An 8,800-nucleotide genomic window follows, 5' to 3' on the forward strand; every position below is an offset into this window, starting at 1 on the left:
TGTACCTCAATGGATGAAAAATGTAGTATTAGTCTGGACATTTTGCCTCTTCTATCTTTTCTTTTTTTTTAGACAGGGTTTTGCTCTGTTTCCTAGGCTGGAGTGCAGTGATGGGTCACTGCAGCCTTGAACTCCTGGGCTCCAGCAATCCTCCCACCTTGGCCTCCCAAAGCAATGGGATTAGATGCACATGGCACAGTGCCCAACCTTGCCTCTTGTATCTTTAAAAAATTTTTCAATTAGTTCAATTATTAATTAATTATTTTTGAGATAGAGTCTCACTCTATTGCCCAGACTGGAGTGTAGTGCCACATTCATGGTTCACTGCAGCCTCGAACTCTTAGCCTCAAGGGATCCTCCTGCCTTGGCCCCTCAAGTAGTTGGGACCACAGACATGCACTACCATGTCCCATGTCTGGCTAATTTCTTATTTTTTATAGAGATGGGGTCTCCCTATGTTGCCCAGGCTGGCCTTGAACTCGTGGACTCAAGCGATCCTCCCACCCCAGCCTCCCAAACTGCTGAGATTACAGGTGTGAGCCACCACACCAGGACAACCTCTTGTATCTTAAAAATGACTAGCAAGGCCAGGCGCAGTGGCTCATGCCAATAATCTCAGCACTTTGGGAGTCCATAGGTGGGCGGATCACGAGGTCAGGAGATCGAGACCAGCCTGGCTAACATGGTGAAACCCCATCTCTACTAAAAATACAAAAAATTAGCTGGGCATGGTGGCACGCGCCTATAGTCCCAGCTATCGGGAGGCTGAGTCAGGAGAATTGCTTGAACACGGGAAGCAGAGGTTGCAGTGAGCCGAGATCGTGCCACTGCACTCCAGCCTGGGCGACAGAGGGAGACTCCGACTCCATCTCAAAACAAACAAACAAACAAACAAACAAAAATCTGACTGGCAAAACCTAGGGGCCTTTCTCCCTCTATAAGCTGAATCTTTATTCATTCATTCATTCACTCACTCCATGAATATTCATCAAACTCCTGCATCCAGCATCGTACACATCATTTTATTGAATCTTCACCACAGCACGATGTTGTGGCTATTTTCTTCCAGTTTTGCATATGAGAAAACCGAGGCTCACAGGAGTAGTTACTTCCTGGAGTTTCCCCAGCTTTGGGGTTTGAACACAGGTCTGTTTCACTCCAAATCTGAGTTTGCTGAGGGCTCCTGTGCAGCAGGCAGGATGTTGGGGTCACAGAGGGGAGCAACGGGCTTGGTCCCTGTTCACATTAAAGAAGCGACAAGAGGCCAAGCATGGTGGCTCAAGCCTGTAATCCCAACACTTTCAGAAGCCAAGGTGGGCAGATCACTTGAGGCCTGGAGTTTGAGATCAGCCTTGCCAACGTGGTGAAACCCCATCTCTACAAAAAATACAAAAACTAGCCAAGCATGGTGGCACATGGCTGTGGTCTCAGCAACTCAGGAGGGTAAGACGAGAGTCGCTTGAACCTGGGAGGCAGAGGTTGCAGTGAGTGGAGATCGCGCCACTGCACTCCAGCCTGGGCGATAGAGCAAGACTCTGTCTCAAAACAGCAACAAGGAAAAGAAGAGACAAGAGGTCATTACAGTAAGGCCTGATGGCTGCTTTTTCTTTTTTTTTTTTGAAATAGAGTCTTTGCTTTTTTTTTTTTTTTTTTTTGAGACGGAGTCTTGCTCTGTCCCCCAGGCTGGAGTGCAGTGGCGCGATCTCGGCTCACTGCAAGCCCCGCCTCCCGGGGTTCACGCCATTCTCCTGCCTCAGCCTCCGGAGTAGCTGGGACTACAGGCAGCCACCAACACGCCTGGCTAATTTTTTTTTGTATTTTTAGTAGAGACGGGGTTTCACCGTGTTAGCCAGGATGGTCTCGATCTCCTGACCTCGTGATCCGCCCACCTCGGCCTCCCAAAGTGCTGGGATTACAGGCTTGAGCCACCGCGCCTGGCCGAGTGTTTGCTTTTTTGCCCAGGGTGGAGTGGCACGATCTCGGCTCACTGCAACCTCTGCCTCCTGGGTTCAAGCGACTCTCCTGCCTCAGCCTCCCGAGTAGCTGGGACTATAGGCGTGTGCCACCACGCCCGGCTAATTTTTGTATTTTTAGTAGAGACAGGTTTCACCATGTTGGCCAGGCTGGTCTCAAATGCCTGACCTCAAGCAATCCACTTGCCTCAGCCTCCCAAAGTGCTGGGATTACAGGCGTGAGCCACCGTGCCCAGCCTTTTTTTTTTTTTCTTTAAGTAAAGATAGGGGTCTTGCTGTGTTGCCCAGGCTGGTCTCAAACTCTTGGCCTCTGGTGATCCTGAGACCTCAGCCTCCCAAAGTGCTGGGATCACATGTGTGAGCCAACGTGCCTGGCCTGATGGCTGCTTTGGAGCTCATAAAGAGGAGACGTGACCTAGTCAGGCAACTTAAAGTGGGCTGCCTGGCAGAGATGATGAGTGTTGAGATCTGAATGGTGAGGATGCAAGATGGAGGAGCTGGGGAGGGCACCCCAGGCAGAGGGCATTGAATATGCAAATCCCTTCATATGCATATCCCACTGACACATATTTCACTGGATTACACATCCCACTGACGCAGGAACTTCATGGTGTGTTCAAGGAATAGTGAGATGGTCAGGTTTTTTGTTGGTTTGTTTGCTTTTTGGTTTTTTTTTTTGTTTTTTGTTTTTTTTTGAGACAGGGTCTTGCTCTGTCGCCCAGGCTGGAGTGCGGTGGCGTGACTGTGGCTCACTGCGACCTCCGACTTCCAGGTTCAAGCAATTCTCCTGCCTCAGCCTCCCAAATAGCTGGGATTACAGGCGTGTGCCACAATGCCTGACCTTTTTTTTTTTTTTTTTTTGAGACAAGGCCTCTCCCTTTCACCCAGGCTGGACTGCAGTGGCTCAATCATGGCTCACTGTAGCTTCTATCTTCTGGGCTCAAGTGATCCTCCCACCTCAGCCTCCTGAATAGCTAGGACTACAGGCATGTGCCACCATGCCCAGCTAATTTTTAAATTTCTTTTAGAGATGGGTTCTCACTATGTTGCCCAAGCTGGTTTTAACCTTTTGGGCTCAGGCGATCTTCCTGCCTTGGCTTCCCAAAGTGCTGGGATTACAGGTGTGAGCTACTATGCCTGGCCTTTTTTTTTGGGGGGGGGTGTTGGGGTGGGGTCTCACTCTGTCACCCAGGCTGGAATGTAGTGGCACAATCATGGCTCACTGTAATCTTCAACCTCCTGGGCTCAGTTGATCCTTCCACTTCAGCCTCCTAAATAGCTAGGACCACAACCACCATGCCCGGCTAATTTTTTAATTTTTTCATGGAGACAGGATTTTGCTACGTTGCCCAGGTTGGTCTCAAACTCCTGACCTCAAGTGATCTGTCCGCCTCGGCCTCCCAAAGTGCTGGGATTACAGGCGAGAGCCACCGCGCCCGGCCAGAGGTGGTCAGAGTGGCTGGAGCAGAGGAAGGGAGGAGAGAGAGGAGGGAGACCATTGGAGAGGGGATGGAGGGGTCTGATAGGCAGAGGTTAGTCTGAGATTCTTGGGGGAGTCTGACGTGGCGGGGACCGACCAGCAGAGGGCGCATCACGCTAACAGAGGCGGTCCCCAGCAATCCTCCCATCAATGCTCCCGGTGCCCCACCCTCAGCGGATCTAGGCCTCCGGCACTCACCTGGTAGCATGTGGATGGTTAACTTCCCCTGACAGGGGTGGAAACTGAGTCTCGAAGAGAATCAGGATCTTTTCTGGAATCAGAAAAATATCTCCACCTCCAGTAGTTGAATATACAAACTCTGGTTTCAGTGGACACAGAGCCTGGGAGGCATCCGCAGCAGACAGAGGGCACGAAAAGGGCCTAAGGAGGCCCGCAGAGTTTCCCGACCACCCAACTAAAGGAGAACCCAGGGCCGGGCGCGGTGGCTCACGCCTGTAATCCCAGCACTTTGGGAGGCCAAGGTGGGTGGATCACCTGAGGTCAGGAGACCAGCCTGGCCAACGTAGTGAAACCCCGTCTCTACTAAAAATACAAAAATTAGCCGGGCGTGGTGGTGCACATCTGTAATCCTAGCTATTCGGGAGGCTGAGGCAGGAGAATCGCTTGAACCTGGGAGGCGGAGGTTGAAGTGAGCCGAGATGGTGCCACTACACTCCAGCCTGGGAAACAGAGTGAGACTCCATCTCACATTAAAAAAAAAAAAGAAAAAGATCTCCACCTCCAGTGGTTGAAGATAGAAACTCTCTGGTTTCAGGGGACACAGAGCCTGGGAGACATCCCGGGCAGACAGAGGGCATGACAAGGGCCTAAGGAGGCCACCAGAGTTTCCCGACCACCCAACTAGAGGAGACCCAGGCCTGATTTTATTTACAGAGTTCCTGGCAATATGTCACTATTTGTTCATTTCCTTGCTTGTTCAACCAAATCAACAAATTGGGGCTGGAGGGGCGGTGGCCAGAGTGGAAAGGGTCACTCCATGAGCTGAGTCCACGGATGTTACTATTGCCCCTATCAGGAAACCAAACCGATGCCCAGAGAAGAAAAGCACTCATGTGGATCCGGGGGTGAGGGGTGGGCTCGAAGTGGGGGGGGGAGTCCTGAAGGCTCCCAGGAGGGGTGAGCTGGGCCTGTGCCTGGGTGGGGTTGGAGATGCTCTTTGGACAGGATGCTGGGGCGCCGCCTGCCTTCCCCGGAGCCCTGGCACACAGCTGGCCTGAGGTCCTTGGCCACAATCCCTTTTTTCCAAGAAGGGTGAGGTGGTTTGTGGGAAGCAGCCATGGGGGTTATTTATAGAGGCTGCAGGAAATCCCCAAACAGTCTGAGACTCGCCAGGAGGTTGGACCTCAGGGTCAGGAAGGGGGCCTGATCTGCCAATTGCTCGACCCCCACCCCCTGTATTCAGCCCCCACCTGGTTCCTGAGAAGCCACCAGCCTGGGACAGTCAGAGCTTTAGGGTCAGGGCTGGAAAGAGGGAGGGATGAGGCTGGGAGGGAGGTTTCCAAAAGGGGAAGCAAGGGCTATATCTGGGACATCAAGAAAGGCTGCCTGGAGGAGGGGGTCTCCGGAGCTGGGCTGCAGACGAAGAAGGGTTCGTTAGACATGAAAAAGGCTTTCTAACCCAAGGGCACAGCACAAATTAATGCATGTTGAGTCTTTTACAAAGAATTAAAAAGTCCAGGATAGCAGGAGGCAAAAGGGGAGTCACAGATGTGCTAAGGAGTTAGACTTTGTTCTAAGGGTAATAGGGAGCCATGGAGGGTGTGTGAGCAGGAGAGGGACTTGGACAGAGTCTGTAATGGAAAGACTCCTCTGGACCAGCACAGGAGCCATACCAGAGGCAGCGGCTGAGGTGCAAGTGTACAGGGGCTGAGCCAGGGCCAGGTCACTGGGGTCGGTTAGAGGGATGATGGCTCCTGGAATGTGCTGGAAGGCAAAACAAAGGACCAGAGGCCTGTGCCCACGTGTCTGGAGAGTTTAGAATTATTACTATTATTATTTTAGAGACAGGGTCTTGCTCTGTCGCCCCGGCTGGAGTACAGTGGTGCAATCCTAGCTCACTGCAGCCTCCAACTCCTGGACTCAAGTGATTCTCCTGCCTCAGCCCCCCAAGTAGCTGGGACTAGTAAGCACCACCATGCCCCAGCTAATTTTTAAATTTTTAGTAGACATAGGGTCTTGCTAAATTTCCCAGGCTGGTCTCAAACTCCTGGACTCAAGCGATCCTCCTATCTCAACCCCCCCAAAGCGCTGAGATAATAGCCATGAGCCACCGTGCCCAGCCCTAATACAACTTTATTTACAAAAGCAATGCCTGGCCTTAGAATTATTATTATTACACCCAATGCTTGGATGAGAAAATGGAGGCTGGGATTGACTGAGCCAAGATTCAAACCTGGGGATGTTTGGCTCTGAAATCCTAAATCGGGTCTTCTGGGATGGTTAGGACTGGCTGGCATCAATGTCTCCCCCTAAGGACTCTGGGCTGTCTGGGCAGTAGGCTTAGGGGCAGGGATGTCCCCGCTTCCTTGGGGCCTCCAGCTCAGCCCGTCTGGGCGGTCTGGCCGGGCTGACCCCCCTGCTCTCTCTTGGCAGAGCCCCAGCTGAGCGCTTCCTGCGGTGACCATCTCTCGCCCTTGTTTCCGTATCCCGGAAATATCGCTCCTTTGTCCCTCCAGACTAGCCTGCCCTAAGCGTGGCGCTGCCAGCTCCCAGGTCCTTGTGACTCATCCGTCCCAGTCCAGGACCCCAGGGGGTGGGCTGGGAGGGAATTGAGGGATTGAGAGGATGGGAGGTGTGGGGGGAGGAGACAAGCTGAAATCCTAGCCAGAGATTTTTTCTTTTTTTTTTTTTTTTGAGATGGAGTCTCGCTCTGTCGCCCAGGCTGGAGAGCAGTGGCGCAATCTTGGCTCACTGCAACCTCCGTCTCTTGGGTTCAAACGATTCTCCCGCTTCAGCCTCCTGAGTAGCTGGGACTACAGGCATGCACCATCACGCTGGGCTACTTTTTTTTTGTATTTTTAGTAGAGATGGGATTTCACCATGTTGGTCAGACTGTTCTCGAACTCCTGATCTCAAATGATCTGCCTGCCTCGGCCTCCCGAAGTGCTGGGATTACAGGCGTGAGCAACCATGCCCGGTTCTAGACAGCAATTTTAAGGCTGTTTTTCCTGACGGCCATTGACTTTATGTCCTGAAGTTTTTACTTGTTAGAGATAAAGCCCCAGGGATGGGGTTACTGAGTCAAAGTTTTGTGCATTCATTCATTTGAGACAGGGTCTTGCTCTGTCACCCAAGTTGGTGCATAGTGGTGGAACCAGAGCCCACTGCAGCCTTCAACTCCTGAGCTCAAGCAATTCTCCCACCTCAGCCTCCCAAGTAGCTGGCACTACAGGAACACACCATCACACCTGCTTTTCTTTAAATTTTTCATAGAGATGAGGTCTCACTGTGTCGCCCAGGCTGACCTCGAATTCTGGCCTCCTACCTAGGGCTCTCAAAGTGCTGAGATTACAGGCATGTGCCATTGCATCCAGCCTGATTTTATTACGTTTCACTAAACTAGTTTCTGGAAGGGCTATTACAGAACTTGAATTTCTACCAGTCTTGTAGGAAAAGGACCTTTCTTCTACACCTTTACCTGCAGTAGGAGTTAGGTGTTATGGCCTTCAAAAGACATTTTCCCAGTCTGCTGGGTGCAACGTGATTTCCGTGTGTTCTTTCGATTTGCTTTTCCCTGACTACTGGCTAATTTAGTGATATCAGTGAGCCAAAGTGTCTTTAAACTGAACATTCGTACCTTTTCTGGAGAATTCTTCGCAAACCTAGAACTTTCTTTCTCTTTTTTCTTTTTTTTTTGAGACAGGGTCTTGCTTTGTTGCCCAGGCTGGAGTGCAGTGGCGTGATCTCGGCTCACTGCAACCTCCGCCTCCCAGGGTTCAACAGGTCCTCGTGCCTCAGCCTCCCGAGTAGCTGGGATTACAGACGTGCACCACTATGCCTGGCTTTGTGTTTTTTGTAGAGATGGGGTTTTGCCATGTTGGCCAAGTTGGTCTTAAACTCCTGGCCTCAGGTGATCCACCCACCTGAGCCTCCCAAAGTGCTGGGATTATAGGGACTACAGGCGTGTGCCACCATGCCTGGCTAATTTTTAAAATCTTTTGTAAAGACAAGTTCTCACTATATTGCCACAACTGGTCTCGAAATCCTGGGCTCAAGCAATTCTCTCACCTCTGCCTCCAGATTAGCTGGGTCCACAGGTGCACACCACCACACTTGGATAATTTTTAAGGTTTTTGTAGGGACAGTGTCTTGCTATGTTGCCCAGGCTGGTCTTGAACTCCTGAGCTCAAGTGATCCTCCAGCCTCAGCCTCCCAAAATGCTGGGATTACAGATGTGAGACACCTTTCTTGGCCAGCTGTTTAAAGGAAACACTAAATTTAACAGCATTGCTGTCATGATGCTGTGTCTTGTAGCCACTGCATTAAACCCTCTTTGGCTATGACTCTGCTATTTCCCTTTGTGTATAGAGATGCCTGTGCCTTGGGGGCTGCTGGTGTCCCCCAGCGTTTGTTCCAGGTTGAAGGGTCTTCTGGCCTGGAGAAGTTGGGGAGGAGGTTCCCTGGCTTTCATCTTCTTTCCAGTCTTTTCTCCTTCATAGCCATGTGGTACTTTTGTTTTGTTTTTTTTTGTTGTTGTTGTTTTGTTTTGTTTTTGCTCTGTTGCCCAGGCTAGGGTGCAGTGGCTCGATCTTGGCTCACTGCAGCCTCCACCTCCCGGGTTCAAGATTCTCCTCCTTCAGCCTCCCGAGTAGCTGGGATTACAGGCGTGCGTCACCACGCCCAGCTAATTTTTGTATTTTTTTTTTTTTTTTTTTTTTGAGACGGAGTCTTGCTCTGTCACCCAGGCTGGAGTGCAGTGGCGCAATCTCGGCTCACTGCAAGCTCCGCCTCCCGGGTTCACGCCATTCTCCTGCCTCAGCCTCTCCGAGTAGCTGGGACTACAGGCGCCCGCCACCACGCCCGGCTAATTTTTTTGTATTTTTAGTAGAGACGGGGTTTCACCGTGGTCTCGATCTCCTGACCTCGTGATCCACCCGCCTCAGCCTCCCAAAGTGCTGGGATTACAGGCGTGAGCCACCGCACCCGGCTAATTTTTGTATTTTAAGTAGAGATGTGGTTTCACCATGTTGGCCACGCTGGTCTCGAACTCCTGACCTCAAGTGATCCTCCCGCCTTGGCATCCCAAAGTGTTGGGCTTTCAGGCATGAGCCACCGTGCCCAGCAACCATGTGGTACCTTTAAAAGCAGAAATCACAGCTCTGGAGTC

This window comes from Symphalangus syndactylus, chromosome 13, assembly GCF_028878055.3.
Source record: "Symphalangus syndactylus isolate Jambi chromosome 13, NHGRI_mSymSyn1-v2.1_pri, whole genome shotgun sequence".
Lineage (NCBI taxonomy): Eukaryota > Metazoa > Chordata > Mammalia > Primates > Hylobatidae > Symphalangus > Symphalangus syndactylus.